General features: G+C 37.1%; 1 non-coding gene across 1 annotated transcript; it reads left to right on the top strand.

Annotated features, from left to right (window-relative positions):
- The first annotated feature begins 14,061 nt into the window (after positions 1-14,061).
- On the top strand, positions 14,062-14,168 carry LOC148548643 (small nucleolar RNA R71). Its single transcript, XR_015897566.1, has one exon. It is a non-coding gene; the product is annotated as a small nucleolar RNA R71 (small nucleolar RNA).
- The last annotated feature ends 4,384 nt before the right edge of the window (positions 14,169-18,552 follow it).

The raw sequence follows: 18,552 nt of genomic DNA on the forward strand, positions 1-18,552 counted from the left end.
ACTGCTGGTAGTCACGAAGGAGTGGTATTCTTACCACCGACACATATGCACTAAGAAAACAAAGGGAAGCCATATCTGGGACTTGTTCCTAGGTAATGTCGGACTGCAGGGTGTAAACCGACACATGAGCTCATGGCCTGCTTAGGACAGACATGCATCATATTGGTTGTGCATTTGCATTTGGTTGTGTTTGCTTATATTACTTCTCTGTGATTGTGTTGTTTGTTTTATTGTGATTTGTTTGTGTGTTTAATTGAGTTTCCTACTTGTGCTAGTAGTCTGTGAATGTATAGAGATAATTAATAACTATTTGTTGTGACTGAGAATCAATTATGTGGCTGAAAGATATTGAATATGACAAATTTTGTGATTGAGATCTGTTTTGGGTTTAGAAATTTAAAGAAAGTAATTATTTATCTAAAGTAAGACTAAAAAGTATTTCAAAGAGTTTGGCGAAGAGGGTTTATTAAGCAAAGTTAATTATTTGCATGTCAATCATTACTTTTACGGCATTCCCATTCCCTACTGAGAACGTGTGGTTTGTTCTCACCCCAAAATCTTCCACCCTTTCAGTGACACAGGTTCGAAGACTCCATTTGAAGCTGCGGGAGATTATAGAACTTATTTATGAGTTAAGTTTATAACTTGAGTTTCTTTCATAGAATTTCCTCGCCTTTGTAGCTTTAGTTTTTATTTTATGCAGAGGGATAAGATTTGTATCTGAGTTTTATTTGAAATCTTTTGTATGACAGATATTATTATTAATAATTATGTGATTATTATTACTTGACATGTTTGATATATGATTTTGATAAACAAAAACAAAATTTTTCTAGAATTTTCTATAAAACTAAATCGCGATATCGAACTAAAGGCTCAATAGTAAATAGTTAATAAAGGAAAGCAGGTTGGTAACGCCTTACTTTCGGTATGATCATGACGTTCTGGAAGTTAGGTCGTTACAATATGGTATCAGATCAGTTCGTTCCTGTTAGAGCCTTGGGAATGGACTGACTATGCTTCATTGCATACTCTGAGTGTCTGTCATGCTTAGTGACTTGTTCTGATAACAAGAGTTTGTGTTTTATTTGCATGACTGTCTGATGATTAACACTGTTGGTTTACCATTGCATGCCTCATGGTATTAGGTCTGGCCAACTTAATACTAATGATTTATGTATATGGGAACACTAATGGGTTATCATAGACGAAATAGAAGAATAGGTAATGCGATTCACGGGGTTTGGGAGCGTTAGAAGTTATGAAGTTAGCTTCGATTCAATGTATAATCTGTATTCGTGCCACATGAACTCGTGCCATCCTTTTCTTCGTTGCTTTCTTTGGAATTCTCATGTTTGAAATTTCTCCTTAGAATGTGATTTGATTGTTCCCGAACCATACCTTATCATTCTTGTATGCCTTTGTTCGCCTATGAATCTGATTGCTTACGTAACTCTTTGAATATTCATTCCTGATAATGCTTATGCTTCTGTTCATATATTCTGCTTTCTTTGATTTCAATTTGAACTTATTTTATTCTAGCAATTTTTGAGGGCGAAAATTTTTTTAAGGTGGGTAGAATGTAACAACCCTAGTTTTTGAAAATCAAATAATTAGTTATTTGTGATTTATTTTAAGAAAATTATTTTACTAATGATAATTAAATAGAGTTTCATGATAATTGGAGTTTAAATTAATTAGAATTTTTATATAATCTTTATTAGATATTTGGTATGATTGAAATTATAATTTTGATAATTGAAAAATAGAATAATTGTATAATTTAATATAAATAAATTCTATTTTGAATGAATTATGTTATTAATTTGAACTCCTAGAAATTATTTTATTAGAAATGATTAGATTGATATTTATAAATACTTTAAGTCAATTAATATTTATGTATAATTTTTATTATAATTAATTATTTTATAAATTGAAATTAAAGTTTCAGAGATAGAAAAATAATAGAGATTTGTATGATTTAATCTAGAAAATTGATATTTGAATTTAAATTGTACTTTACAAAATATAATTAACTTGTTCATTTTATAATGTAAATTAGAAATAATTGATTTAACTTAGCAATATGTTGATAAATAATGTTCCTAAATATTTTTAATAAAGTATATTTGATTTTAAAATAACTCTACTCTTCAATTTTATCAAAATATCTATTCATACCTATCCTTATTATTTTATAAAATCCTAATTTCTAATCCCAAATTCCCAAATTGAATCAGAAACCCTAATTCCCAAATCCCAGAAACCCCAACCCTAACTCCCTCACCACACTCAGTCGCACCCCCATTTCTCCCCTTCCTTTCCTAAAGTAATTATTTATAGAAAGTAATTATTTATCTAAAGTAAGACTAAAAAGTATTTCAAAGAGTTTGGCGAAGAGGGTTTATTAAGCAAAGTTAATTATTTGCATGTCAATCATTACTTTTACAGCATTCCCATTCCCTACTGAGAACGTGTGGTTTGTTCTCACCCCAAAATCTTCCACCCTTTCAGTGACACAGGTTCGAAGACTCCATTTGAAGCTGCGGGCGATTATAGAACTTATTTATGAGTTAAGTTTATAACTTGAGTTTCTTTCATAGAATTCCCTCGCCTTTGTAGCTTTGGTTTTTATTTTATGCAGAGGGATAAGATTTGTATCTGAGTTTTATTTGAAATCTTTTGTATGACAGATATTATTATTAATAATTATGTGATTATCATTACTTGACATGTTTGATATATGATTTTGATAAACAAAAACAAAATTTTTATGGAATTTTCTATAAAACTAAATCGCGATATCGAACTAAAGGCTCAATAGTAAATAGTTAATAAAGGAAAGCAGGTTGGTAACGCCTTACTTTCGGTACGATCATGACATTCTGAAAGTTGGGTCGTTACACTTTACTTCAGAATAGAAGGCCCAAAACTGGCTTCTAACGCCAGCCTCCTGCCCCAGTCCAGGCATCCAGCGCCCAAAGGAGGAGACCAGCGTCCAAATGCCCAAAGAGGACACCCTAGCCAGCGTTCAATGCCCTAGAGGCCTCATAGCACGTGGATCTCATCAAAGCTCAGCCCAAACACTCACCAAGTGGGCCCCGAAAGTGGATTTTAGCACTAAAAGACTGTTTTACCCTTTCTTATGTAATCCTTAGTCATTAGTTTAGTATTTAAGGCATATTTTACATAATCATATAGACTTTTATGCCATATTTTCATTTATCATTGTATTCTCTATCAGTATGAGTTTCTAAACCTCTTAGGTTGAGGGGGGAGCCCTGTTGAGTTCTATGAATTAATAAAAGTATTACTGTTTCTCTTCAATCCGTGTTTGATTCAATTCTAAGATGTATTTTTGTTTTTCAACTTGATGAATGGAATGACCTGGGAAAATCATCTCCGTTCTTCATACTAAGACCACATGCCTGACAACCACCTGTGTTCTTCTTGGGTTTGTGAGAATACGTGACTGGAAAGTATCGAACCACCAGCTTGATTATACATCTCTTAGACACCTAATCCACGACTTCGTTGGGGAATTCTCGAGACACCAGTTTAGCCGATGTATGGGGAGATCAGGGTCTTCGTGGTAGAGGCTAGAACCAAAAGGCGTAACATTCTCTGATCCAGAAGATTTGACCTTGTCTGTGGCATTTTGAGTAGCATCATTAAGGAGAATGGACTGCAGGAGCTTCACCCTCAATCAGAATGGATCCATACTAACCATGGGGTTTAGATCTGGAGGAGTATTGGCAGCTGCTCAAACTAGCGTCAATCACATACAGCCTGCCATAAAAGAAATCATTCACAATTGAAGAAGACAGTAATACTAGAGTTAATCCAGAAGGACAAAGCATCTCCAAGCCTTAACCATCTTCTTATCATTATAAACAGGTCAACCTAGTTTAGATCTCACTCCAACAACTCTTCTATCCACCTGACTAAGATCTACAAGATAACCATAGCTTGCTTGAAACCACAATCCTCTTGGGATCGACCCTGACTCGCTCAGATATTACTTGAACGAACCAGTGCACTTGCTGATACAGTTGTACGAAGTGTGGGGATTCGTGTACCAAGTTTTTGGCGCCGTTGCCGGGGATTATTTGAGTTTGGACAATTGACGGATTATCTTGTTTCCTAGATCAGGTATTGTCTTTAATTTTGTTAGAGTCTTTTACTTTATTTTTTTTTCTTTTTTTCGAAAAATAAAAAAAAATTTCAAAAATTTTCTTTTCTTTGTTTAATCTTTGTTTTTGGTTTGAGTCTTTTGTTTTTGTTCTTGGTTGAATTTTCGAATTTCTTGAATTTTTTTTCAAAAAATTTTTTAAATATAGTTTCTTTGTTTAAATCTTGTGTCAATCTTTAAGTTTGGTGTCTTCTTGTGTCTTTTCTATAAATTTTCGAAAATTGTGTGTTTGGTTTTCAAAATTTTTAAGTTTGGTGTTTTTTGCAAGTTCTTGTGTTCTTTGAATTCTTTGAGTTTTGTTTTTGGTGTTCGTCTTGATCTTCAAAGTGTTCTTGTTTCTCTTTTTCTTTTGATCTTAAAATTTTTATGTTTGGTGTCTCTTGGTATTTTTCTTGTTAATTTTCGCACACTAGGTTCCCTTAGATCTAAAAATTTTGAGTTTGGTGTCTTTTTGTTGTTTTTCTCTTTCCTCATTAAATTCAAAAATAAAAAAAATATCTTTTCTATCTTTATTTTAATTAAAATTTTCGAAAATTTCATTAAAAATTCAGATTTTAATTTTAAATTTTTATCTTATCTTATCCTAGTTTTCAATTTTAAAAATAAAATCTTTTCAAAAATCATATCTTTTTCAATTCCTATCTTATCTTTTTATCTTTCTTTAAAATTCAAAAATTCAAAATTTTAAAAAATTTTATCTTATCTTATTTCAAATTTCAAGATTTAAAATTCAATTTTAACATTCAAAATTTAAATTTTAAAATTCAAATTTCAAAATCAAACCTATTCAAAATTCAAATCTTTTTCAAATCTTTATCTTATCTTGTTTCAAAATTCAAAAATTCAAAATTTAAAATTTCAAAATTTAAAATTTCAAATTCAAATTTCAAAATTCAAAATTCAAGATTTAAAATTCAAAATTTAATTTTCAAATTTAAAATTTAAATTTCAAATCTTTTTAATTTAAAATTTATTTTCTCTTAACTTCCTTATCTTATCTTTCTTACCTAACTTATCTTATATTTTCTATTTTATCTTCTTTTAAATTTAAAATTAAATCTTTTTCAAATCTTTTTAATTCTTATCTTATCTTGTTGAATTTTTCAAATTATTTTAAAATTAAATCTTTTCTAACCTTCTATCTTATCTTATTTTCAAATATTTTCTTAATTAGTTAGTTGTTTTCCCTCTCTTCTTTTTCAAAATCTCCTAACTAATTCTTTTCTCTCCAAATTTTTTAAAATACTTCCTCTATTTCTCTCTCTTCTTTTTATAAATTTATAATTAAATTTTCAATTTCTTTTAATTCATTAACCCTTATCTTCAAATTGCATTAATAAATAAAACAAAAACAAAAATATTTTAATTCTTATTTATCTCTTCTACTTCTAATTCTTCTCCTCTTTACTTCTATTTATTTGAATTCTTCTTCTACTTCTTCTTCTATCTTTATTCTTCTTCCTCTTCTTTCCTTTCTTGATCACATCTCACAGGAAGTCCTCTGTTCTTGAACATAGAGCTCCCATTCTCATCTATCCTTGGTATTTTATTTTCTTGTTTATGACCAGGAACAGGGATAAAGAACCTCTTTAATCTTGATCCTAAACCTGAAAGGACTTTAAGGAGGAGCTTACAATAAATTAACGTACAACACTCCGGAAGAAATCTTTCAGAAAATTTTGAACAAAAAGTTGAAGACATGGCCAAACATGAAGGAAAAGCAAGGAAGGTTCTTGGTGACTTCACCATGCCTACTTCTGATTTTTATGGCAGAAGTATCTCTGTACCTGCCATTGGCGCTAACAATTTTGAGCTTAAGCCTCACTTAGTCTCTGATGCACGGAAAACTTGTCTCGCAACAAATTTTCCTTCGCCAAGTGTACCAAATTTGTGGTCAAGTAAAAACTCACAATAGAGTGAGGTCAAATCCCACAGGGATTGATTGATCAAGCAACTTTAATTAGAGGAATATTCTAGTTGAGCGAGTCCAGAATTTGAGTTGAGAATTGCAGAAAATTAAATGGCGGGAAAGTAAATAACAGAAAAGTAAATGCTAGAAATAAAAGAACTGAAAGTAAATTACTGAAAGTAAATTGCAGAATTGTAAATGGGAATGGGGGAATTGCTCATGAAAGTAAATGACAGAAATTAAAGAGAATGGGTAAGATCAGAAATGGGGAGTTCATTGGGCTCAGGAGATGTTGCATTCTCCGGATCAATTTCATTTTCATCTCTTCCTCAATCAATGCACTCATTGATCTCCTTGGCAATCTTAAGTGATCGAATTACAATTTCTTGTAATTCAATCTCTCAAATCTTGATCAATAGCCAATTCCTTGGTCAATTGCTCATGAGAAGAGATGAAGTATGGTCACTGATTATACCACATGCATTTCCCAAATCAAGTGTTAAGAGGATTATAGTCACATATCCATCCATACCCAATTTTGGTCCAGCATGAGAAAGTATTTCTAGCTTGATCTCTTCATTCCTCTTTCAAGGTTCAGAAGAGATCCAAGTTTGATAGCTTCTTATCCAAGATAACTACCCAATTGGATGAAGATCGAAAGCTTTCAAGTAAAATCAAGAGAAAAGATAGAAGAAGAATAATGAAAACTAGTATTGATCCATAAAATTACAACAGAGCTCCCTAACCCAATGAAAGGGATTTAGTTGTTCATAGCTCTGGAAAATGAAAACAAAGATGGAGAATACATGATGAAACTAGAAGTGCAGAGAAAGTAAAATACAGAGAGTAGTGCTATGCCAAGAGGCTCCCTATAATTTTCAACTCCCAAAATAATTCAAAGCTACTCCTATATATACTACTCTTCTACTCTTTTAGTTGGTTCTTCAAGTCTTGGGTCTGGACCTTTGGATCTTGAGTTTGAAGCAATTATCTTCTTCATTGGGCATGACTTTACTTGCAGAGAGAAAGTGTGAGGTGGGCAGAGACTTTAGCTCAGGACGTTAGTGGTGTTAACGTTCAGTGAAAATATGGGTTCGAGAACGTTAGTGACATTCAACTTTTTCACTAACGTTCCTCACCAAAGTTAAGAGCCACGTTAACTTCAACGTTAGTGGCACAAACGTTGCCACTAACGTTTCCACTATGTCCTTCGCACACGTTATTGGGACTCAACTTTCCCAATAACGTTGAGGAATCTCCCCCTTCCCTACGTTAGAGTCCACGTTAACTTAGTTAACGTGGCTCTTTTTTAACGTAGGCTTGCCAACCTTCGAGAACGTTAGTGACACTTACCATTGTCACTAACGTTCCATTGTGCTCCTAATTCTCACGTTAGAGTCCACATTAACTAGGTTAACGTGGCTTCTAACGTGGCCATGCTAGCCATCTCGAACGTTAGTGACAATGTTAAATGTCACTAACGTTGGCTCATCATCCTTCTCCTCACGTTAACTAACGTGGGAGTTAACGTGGCTCATTGTGGCTTGTGTTGGCTCCTTCCAACGTTAGTGACAATGTTTGGTGTCACTAACGTTGTCGACAACCTTTCTTCTTCACGTTAACTTCCACGTTAACTAGGTTAACATGGCTTCTTGGGAATAGTGTGTGTTCATCCCAACGTTAGTGACAATGTTTGGTGTCACTAACGTTGTCGACTACCTAGTTTCTTCACGTTAGCTTCCACGTTAACTAGGTTAATGTGGGGGTTAACGTGGCTTCTTGTGACTTGGCCAACGTTAGTGAGAAATTTGAATGACACTAACGTTGGCTTCCCCTTTTCTTCTTAACGTTAGAGGCCACGTTAACTAAGTTAACGTGGCAACTAACGTGGCCACTTATGAGCTTGGTCCAACGTTAGTGATAATGTTAAGTGTTACTAACGTTGGCTCCATTTCTTTTCTTCCACGTTAGAGTTCACGTTAGCTTAGTTAACGTGACTCTTAACGTGGGCAATGATGGCTTCTAGAGCGTTATTGGCAATGATTTTTCTCATTAACTTTGCAAGTGACTCCCATTCCACGTTAGTGTCAACGTTAGTGTAACTAACGTTGCCACTAATGTGGTTCTTCTTTGCTTCCTTTGTCCTGAAATTAAGCAATAAAGTGCATCAAAGTTCTAGTTCAAGTCATGGGAAATGCAACATCCAATTTGTCATTAAATTCATGCAAAATCCTTATGAAATCATGTAAAGTGCACAATGTATGGTTGAATCAAGATGTAAGTGAATATCTACCCAAAACTAGCTTATTTCCTAAGTAAATGCATGAAACTACCCTAAAAACAGTAGAGAAAAAGTCAGTGAAACTGGCCAAAATGCCCTGGCATCACAACACCAAACTTAAAGCTTGCTTGTCCCTAAGCAAGTACTGGAACAAGAGAATGATGAATGGAATGCCAAGAGAAATGAGTCATTCTTGTGGAAGTCATGTCCCTGGTTTTATGGTGGTTTCTTGCATAGCAACTTAGGTTCATTCCTGGCTTTCAGAACTTTATCATGTCCTAGAATACTCACTGTGATTGCATCCCATGAGACTTTTATTCATTGATCTTTTTGTTGTTATTTCAGGGCTTATTTGTGTTCTTAGGCTAAGTATTCTGTAAGGGGGCAACTCTTTAAAATAAGCTTTCAGCCAACACTCCCGAACCAGTTGTTCAAGGTGCTAGGTGTTGAAGCACCCCTAAGGACTTACTTGCTCAACTCTCTCCCCCATACATACACACCACAGGCACATAGTTTATTTATTTTCTTTTCTTGAGACCTTAGTGTCCAGCACCTCTTTGGGTTACTAAATGCTCTGTATTGAGGGTTACTCTTGATAGTGGACTTTCAGCTGATAATCCCGAGTTAGTTAACCCAAGTTACCAAGTGATAAGGCACCCCTAAGAGCTTATTCATCCAAGTAGATCCCTCACACAGGAGCACCACAGACACATGCCTCAAGATTAAAAACCATTGGTGCCTAGCCTTATTGCTTGTTTTTTTTCTTTTATTCCTCAACTTTGATTGTTCTTTCCCTTTTTTTTATTAGGATCTTCTTATTTAGCTAGTCTCATGGGGTGTGTTTCAGCATAACATTCCTGACAGATAGTTGTCTTCCCACCTTATGGTTGAACCAACTTAGCTAACTTATGACCCTACCACAAACTCATGAACTTACTCCATAGTATGAACTCCTCTCTGGTCTTTAAAAACACACATTCTCTTTTCATTTGATTTAAAGGGACAAACATACAGGTAAGAAAAGTAAGGATGCAGTGGCATAGAGACCAGCAAACATAGACCTTTTCAACAAAAACTTAAAAGACAGAATTTAAAAAAAATTTAAACTAACATGGAAGCAAGTTCTATTTCATACAAGATCTTCCTTATTTAAAGCATAGAGAAAGATGGACCAAAGAAGGAACTCCACCACCTTTTACTCATGTGGTTGCCCATGCTTTCCTCCTTGTTTGTCTTCTTTGTGTCCTCTTGCATTCCCTCGCATCCGTGCCAATCTTGCTTGCTTCCAATCCTCAAGTGCCTTCCTTACTGCTTCATGACTTTCTTCCACCCTTTGTCTTTCTTCTCGTGCTAATTCATCCCTCATTTCTTCATACCTTGTGATTCTTGGATGCAATATAGGTAGCTGTCCTACCAAGTAACCGAGCCTGGCTTGAGTATTTATATGATGCCCAGTCTCGCTCAGGTAAACTCCTTCTGCGAATGCCCTTTGCTCGTCCAATAGTTCTTCCTGTTCTATCTGTCTTCGATGCATCTCATGTATATGTGCACCTTGATGTGCTTGGATGTTGATTAGCCTCTGGATGGATTCTTGTTGCTCGTTTTGCCCTTGTTCCATCCTGTGGAATGTTTCACCCCATTATTGCCCTTGACTCAGTTGCTGATCCATCATTTGCTTTTGCCACTCCCCTTGTTGAGTCATCCATCTTGAGAGCGACTACTCTTGCTGCCCCATCATCTGTAGTTGAAGCTCTCTCTGTGCTCCTTGGCTTTCCAAATATTGTCGAGATAGTCCATCAATGGCTTCCTGCAATTCGTGCATATCCAAGGTGGCTGGTGCTTGCCCCTCTAAGACTTGTCCTTCTACTACTTGAGGGGCTGTCCTCTTCCTTTGCTTCCGTTGAGGCAGGGGGGATGCGGTAGCATGCATTCGTCGAACGGTTATTGGAATACCCTCTTTTATCTACACAGGGTCCTCATCTTCAAACACCACCCCAGCTTTCTTGCACAGTCGGTAAATAGTACTAGGGTAACCTAACGTTCCTCTTGAGTCGCTTTTCTCTGCCATTTTTCTAATGCCTTCTGCTATGAGTTCATGAACCTTGATTTCTCCTCCTTTGAGTATACAGTGTACCAGTGTGGCTCTCTTGAGATTCACCTCCGAGTTGTTCGCTGCTGGGAGGATGGACCTCCTTACAATTTCGAACCACCCCTTTGCTTCCGGAGTGAGATCTGCTCTCTTGATGAACCTCGGTCTCCTATCTGCATATCTTTCCCAGTCAACAAATGTCTTGCACAATCTGGTCATGATTAGGGTTGTTGTCCATTCTTGAATGATAACTCTCTTCTTCAAACGGTATGGACCGCAGTTTTAATGCCTTCATGACACTCATGGGACCAAAATCCACAATCTTTCCTCTCACAAAGCTTGTATATGACTCATCTACCTTATCATATCGGACCGCATTTGCATAAAACTCTCTTATAAGATTTGTATTCACCTTAATGACCGGATCAGTGAGGAGCTCCCATCTTCTCTTTTCTACCTCCTTTGTGATTTCGGGACACTCAGTTTTCCTAACTTGAAATCCCAGCTCATAAATGATCTCCTTATCCACCATCCACCCGTATTGCAATGCATGGTGCAAGCTTCTAAATCTCTTTTCATCATATGGGTGTTGCTCTATAGGTTCCTTTCCCTTCCTTCTTTTAGAGCTCGAAGATGCCATGAATGAGGGTTAATGTGTGAAGTTGGCAAATGTGTGGAGACTTTTGGTTGTTTAGGGTTGAGTGCAATGAAGGGAGTGAGGGGGAATCCGAAATGGAGAGGCGTGCAGAGTGGGTACGGAACAAGGATCACTTATATAGAGAGGTTGTGAGTGAATGGAGGGTGTGGATTGATGGAGTGATTGTTTGATGAACGATTGGGGTTGTGCATGGAGAAAGGACAAGGATCATCACTTTATAATGGAGATTGCTCGGTCTTCAAGGGTCCCATCCTTTTCAATGTTGCATGGCAACATTTTCCAATGCCTTCCCTTTTTAGAACAAGTGTGTAGTTTCCCTTCATGAAGTGGCCGAACCCTTCTCATTTAGTTGTCCAATCAATCTCCTTCAATGTTCCTCTCCTTTTCCCTATAAAATAAGAAAAATTAATGTCCTAAAAAGTATTTAAACTTTACGGCTAAACTAATAAAAAGAAGAAAAGATTTTGTTTATTCATGAACTCCAACTAACTAACTAACTGTGTATCCTTATATGCACCTTGGTGGCACCATGGGGTGACACCAAACGTAGTTTGGAGCACTGTGATGAAAAGTTCTGTTCAAAGCTCCAAGACCAGCATGCTCTCAGTTGCATTCATGCTTTCTTGGCACGCTTTGAACACCAAACTTGTTCTTCACTATATACTGCTATATAAAGATTTCTCCAAGTGTTTGTCAAGTTTAGGTCGGAATTCATGAATATTGACTTATTCACTAGTGAAATCTAATAAAACATGGGTTGCCTCCCATGAAGCGCTTCTTTAGCGTCACTAGCTTGACGTTTCTCCTTCGTCAGGGAGGTTGATAATGCTTCAAGTCCTCCCCTCTTGCCTTGGACTTATATCCATTGGTTGTGTCAATGATCTCTACATGTTCCAATGAGAGAACTCTGTTGATAGTGAAGACCTTAGGTAACTGAGATGGTACAGTGGGGAGATTAGGGGGGATATCTGGGAAGTAAGCTGAGATCACTTTATCTCCTGGAGAGAAGTCTTCCGTAGAGATCTTCTTGTTCCTCCACCCCCTTGGTACCTTCTTCTTTGTCCCTTTTGATGTTGCCTTGCTCTTGGTGACTTCTTCTTCTAAGGGGATTTTGTTGTTGTCTTCACATGTCTCTAGTGGTTTAGGTTCCTCCAGCTTTTCCTTGAGTTGTGACAACTGCTTATTTCCTTGTTCATCAACCAAAGGCTTTCCCAGATGGGCTGGTTGTGCTTCAGTGCTTGCTTCCTCTGTCAGCATATCATTATGATCATTGCTTGGTTCTTTGTTTTCTTGGTCTGCTTCTTGTGAGAGTTTGAAGACATTAAAGCTGAGTCGTTCATCATGGATCCTCAATATTAGCTCCCCTCGCTCCACATCTATGAGTGCTCTGGCTGTAGCTAGGAATGGTCTTCCCAATATGATTGGGTGAGTGTGACTCTCTTCCATGTCCAAGATGACAAAGTCTGTGGGAAGAAAGTATTTCCCAACCTTTAACAACACATTTTCCACCACCCCTATTGCTTGTTTTTGAGTTTTGTCAGCCAGCCTGATGACTACATCTGTGGACAATATCTCATTGATCTGCAGCCTCTTTACCAGGGATAAGGGCATTAAGTTGATGCTTGCTCCCAAATTACAGAGTGCTCTATCAAACATTGTTTCCCCTATGGCACAGGGGACATGAAAACTCCCTGGATCTTTTCTTTTCGTAGGCAACTGTGGTTGAATGAGGGCACTGCACTCCTTGTTCATCACTATAGTTTGGCCTCCCTAGAGTGAGCTTTTCCTATGAAGCAGCTCCTTCATATACTTAATGTATGCAGGCATTTGTTGGATAGTCTTGATGAACGGCATGTTCACATGCAAAGATGCAAACTAGTCAAGAAATCTTGAGTATATTCTCTTCTCCACAGCACCATTGAGCAGTTGGGGAAAAGGTGCATAGAGTCTCAGCAGCTCCTGTTCTGAGATTTCTGGTTCTTGGAAATCTTTTTCCTTCTTCTCTACTGAGGTATCTTCAGGTTGTTCTGACAGCTTGCTTGGCTTGTCCTCAGTCTCCTTATCACTTATAGTGACCATCTTGCAATCTTCCCATCTTACTTTCTTTGTTTCACCTCTCGGATTCTTCTCTGTGTCACTTGGGAATCCATCTGTGGGTTTGGGAATTTGTTTAGAGAGATACCCCACTTGAGATTCCAACCTCTTGATTGTGTCTCCCTGGTTCTTAAAACTGGCTCACACTTCCTCCTTGAACACCTTGTTGTCTTGAATCTCCTTGCCTATGCCTTCAAGTAGATTCTCAATCCTTGAGATTCTTTCATCAAATGATGATAGGTCAGGCTGAGGAGGGTTATTCTGGCCTTGATATGAATGTGGAGAGGTGTTGTTATGGGGGTGTTGATATGGTCTAGATGTGAAGTGTTGGTGGGCTGCATTGTTTGGATTTGGGCGTCTTTGATCAAGGCTTTGGTCTTGTTGATTTCCCCACCCAAAATTTGGGTGATTCCTCCATCCAGGGTTGTAGGTCTTGGAGTATGGATCATGGTTTTGCCTAGGTGAATTCCCAATGTAGTTGGCTTACTCCTGAGTACCCTCTGCTTCTTCATTTACTCCTTCTTGGGTTGTTGATGAAGTGGAGATTGCTGCTATTTGGTTCCTCTTCATCTTCTTGGTGAGGTCAGCCAGCTGCTGGGTAATGAACTTGTTTTGGGCTAGCAGAGCATCTACATTGTTTAGCTCCATTACTCCTATTGTGTTCCCTCTTTCGGAGGCATAGAAGTAGTCATTCTCTGCTACAGTTTCAATGACATCTATGGCCTCCTCAATGGTCTTCTTCTTGTTCAAAGATCCTCCGGATGAATGGTCTACGGCCTTCTTTGATTCATAAGAGATCCCTTCATAGAAAATGTGCAGCTGCACCCATTCATTGAACATATCTGGTGGGCACCTCCTCGTTAGGTCTTTAAACCTCTCCCATGCTTCATACAGAGTCTCACCATCTTGTTGCCTGAAAGTTTGGACCTCAGCTCTCAGCCTATTGATTCGTTGAGGTGGGTAAAATCTTGCTAAGAATTTGTTCACCACATCTTCCCAAGTTGTCAAGCTCTCCTTTGGGAAAGACTCCAGCCACTTGGCTGCCTTATCCTTGAGTGAGAATGGAAACAAGAGCAGTCTATAGGCGTCAGGATGAACACCATTAGACTTCACTGTGTCACATATTCTCAGGAAGGTGGTTAGATGCTGATTGGGGTCTTCTTGGACACTTCCTCCGAACGAACAGTTGTTCTGAACAAGGGTGATAAGCTGTGGTTTTAGTTCAAAATTGTTGGCATGGATGGTTGGCTTTTGAATGCTACTTCCACAGTTTCCTGGGTTTGGATTGATGTAAGAGCCTAAAACTCTTCTATCCTCCCCAGCATGATTTGCTCGTCCTCTTCCGCCATGGTTGTGAGCTTCTTCTTCACGATGGTTTTCCATGTTTTCTTCCATGTTTGGTTCAAAGCATTCCTCAAAGTGTTCCTCCTCTTCTTCAGCACCAACTACACGTTTTTCTGTTGCCTCCCTCCTTAGTCTAAGGAAGGTTCTCTCAGGTTCAGAATCAAAGGAAGTTGAAGCCCCGCTTCTTCTCCCTGTCATACAACCAACAAGTACAAGCAAATAGAATAGGTGCAGAAAGTATATCTGTCAGAATTACTGTTAGTGTGAGTGATGCAATATATCAAACAGTTAGTGAGTTAGTGAGATGAATGGTAAATAACAAAGAAAAAGTAGGGGGAAGGGAAGAAATTAACTCAAACAGAAAGTAAATGACTCAAACAGAAAATTAAATCAAACAAAAAAAATGCTCAATCTAGTTATCCTCCAATCTAATCATTGTTGATGCACAATCAATCCCCGGCAATGGCGCCATAAACTTGATGCACGGATAACTTGTCTCGCAACAAATTTCCCTTCGTCAAGTGTACCGAATTTGTCGTCAAGTAAAAACTCACAATAGAGTGAGGGCGAATCCCACAGGGATTAATTGATCAAGCAACTTTAATTAGAGGAATGTTCTAGTTGAGCGAGTCCAGAATTTGAGTTGAGAATTGCAGAAAATTAAATGGCGGAAAAGTAAATAACAGAAAAGTAAATGCTAGAAATAAAAGAACTGAAAGTAAATTACTGAAAGTAAATTGCAGAATTGTAAATGGGAATGGGGGAATTGCTCATGAAAGTAAATGACAGAAATTAAAGAGAATGGGTAAGATCAGAAATGGGGAGTTCATTGGGCTCAGGAGATGTTGCATTCTCCGGATCAATTTCATTTTCATCTCTTCCTCAATCAATGCACTCATTGATCTCCTTGGCAATCTTAAGTGATCGAATTACAATTTCTTGTAATTCAATCTCTCAAATCTTGATCAATAGCTAATTCCTTAGTCAATTGCTCATGAGAAGAGATGAAGTATGGTCACTGATTATACCACATGCATTTCCCAAATCAAGTGTTGAGAGGATTATAGTCACATATCCATCCATACCCAATTTGGTCCAGCATGAGAAAGCATTTCTAGCTTGATCTCTTCATTCCTCTTTCAAGGTTCAGAAGAGATCCAAGTTTGAATAGCTTCTTTTCCAAGATAACAACCCAATTGGATGAAGATTGAAAGCTTTCAAGTAAAATCAAGAGAAAAGATAGAAGAAGAATAATGAAAACTAGTATTGATCCATCAAATTACAACAGAGCTCCCTAACCCAATGAAAGAGGTTTAGTTGTTCATAGCTCTGGAAAATGAAAACAAAGATGGAGAATACATGATGAAACTAGAAGTGCAGAGAAAGTAAAATACAGAGAGTAGTGCTATGCCAAGAGGCTCCCTATAATTTCCAACTCCCAAAATAATTTAAAGCTACTCATATATATACTAATCTTCTACTCTTCTTGTTGGTTCTTCAAGTCTTGGGTCTGGGCCTTTGGATCTTGAGTTTGAAGCAGTTATCTTCTTCATTGGGCTTGGCTTTACCTGCAGAGAGAAAGTGTGAAGTGGGCAGAGACTTTAGCTCAGGACGTTAGTGGTGTTAACGTTCAGTGAAAATATGGGTTCGAGAACGTTAGTGACATTCAACTTTTTCACTAACGTTCCTCACCAAAGTTAAGAGCCACGTTAACTTCAACGTTAGTGGCACAAACGTTGCCACTAACGTTTCCACTATGTCCTTCGCACACATTATTGGGACTCAACTTTCCCAATAACGTTGAGGATTCTCCCCCTTCCCTACGTTAGAGTCCACGTTAACTTAGTTAACGTGGCTCTTTTTTAATGTAGGCTTGCCAACCTTCGAGAACATTAGTGACACTTACCATTGTCACTAACGTTCTAATGTGCTCCTAATTCTCACGTTAGAGTCCACGTTAACTAGGTTAACGTGGCTTCTAACGTGGCCATTCTAGCCATCTCCAACGTTAGTGACAATGTTGAATGTCACTAACGTTGGCTCATCATCCTTCTCCTCACGTTAACTTCCACGTTAACTAAGTTAACGTGGGAGTTAACATGGCTCATTGTGGCTTGTGTTGGCTCCTTCCAACGTTAGTGACAATGTTTGGTGTCACTAACGTTGTCGACAACCTTTCTTCTTCACGTTAACTTCCACGTTAACTAGGTTAATGTGGGAGTTAACGTGGCTTCTTGGGGATAGTGTGTGTTCATCCCAATGTTAGTGACAATGTTTGGTATCACTAACATTGTCGACCACCTAGTTTCTTCACGTTAGCTTCCACGTTAACTAGGTTAATGTGGGAGTTAACGTGGCTTCTTATGACTTGGCCAACGTTAGTGAGAAAGTTGAATGACACTAACGTTGGCTTCCCCTTTTCTTCTTAATGTTAGAGCCCACGTTAACTAAGTTAATGTGGCAACTAACGTGGCCACTTATGAGCTTGATCCAACGTTAGTGATAATGTTAAGTGTCACTAACGTTGGCTCCATTTCTTTTCTTCCACGTTAGAGTTCACGTTAGCTTAGTTAACGTGACTCTTAACGTGGGCAATGATGGCTTCTAGAGCATTATTGGCAATGACTTTTCTCATTAACTTTGCAAGTGACTCCCATTCCACGTTAGTGTCAACGTTAGTGTAACTAACATTGCCACTAATGTGGTTCTTCTTTGCTTCCTTTGTCCTGTAACTAACATAAGCAATGGGGTACTTCAGAAGAAAGGAATTCTTGAAGTTGACACTCTGAATGCCATATTGGCTTAGAACAAGATTTTGACCCAGCAGGTCAATATGATCTCTCAGTATTTGACTGGAATGCAAGTTGTGTAATGACCCAACTCCCAACATGTCATGATCATACTAGAAGTTGAACGCTACCAACTTGTTTCCCCAACTTAAGTAATATTTAATAAATAAGTATAAGCCTGTTCATTGTTAACACCTCGCGAGTTTTCGAGTAATTTTTTTTTAAAAAACAAAAATAGTAGTTTAGAGTCGCATGCATATATTATATAAGAAAACATAAGCATATGTAATCATAGAATAGTAGAAGGCAATATATAAAACAACGCATTATGATATACATCGTGATAAAAGAGTAGCTCAGTTAAACAAGTACATGATAAAGATATAGCATCTCTCAGTTAGTGACTCATGTAATATATACATATATGTACATAATACGTCTCGGCGCCAGTAACGATCGGGATTTTCCGCTAGTAAAGAATCTTATAAGAGTAATCGCGTTGTAAGTATAGTTTCTAAACTAACAAGAATCCTTTCGTACAAAAGTTTTGTTTGTCACTTAAGCAAACCCAATAAAATTGATAACCGAAGTATTAAAACCTCGGGTCGACTCTCAAGGAATTGCAGGGAAGTATGATTTATTATTGGTTATGAAAAAGGTAGAATTTTGGGTTTTTAAATAAGGAATAAGTAAATTAAATGACAAGGAAAATAAATTAATAATAATAAAATCTCTTGGCAAGGTATAAGAATTGGAATTTCTATCCTAGTTATCCTTATCAGGTGTGATGAGAATTGAGTTTTAATCCCACTTAGTTAACCCTTACTAAAGCAATGGAAAGTCAAGTGGACTAAGTAATTTGATCCTCAAGTCCTAGTCAACTCCTATGGGAAGACTAGCTTTAGAGCAATCCAAATCAATCAGCGACTCCAATTTCAATCAACAGCTGAGTTTGATAACTCAAGTATTACCAATCACTTAACCAAAGCCAAAAGGGGAAATAAATCTTAAATTAAATTAAAAATATCCACAACATAAATAAATCAAAGCAATTTTTAATTCTGAAATACCTCAAAATATAGTAAATAGAACATTCAAATCTCAACATGGGAATTCATAAATTAAATTGGGAAAATAAATAAAAGGAATATTGAACCTGTGATTGAAGAAGATGAAATCATAAATCCTAAGAG

Source organism: Arachis ipaensis, chromosome B8, assembly GCF_059453495.1.
Source record: "Arachis ipaensis isolate K30076 ecotype BB chromosome B8, ASM5945349v1, whole genome shotgun sequence".
NCBI lineage: Eukaryota > Viridiplantae > Streptophyta > Magnoliopsida > Fabales > Fabaceae > Arachis > Arachis ipaensis.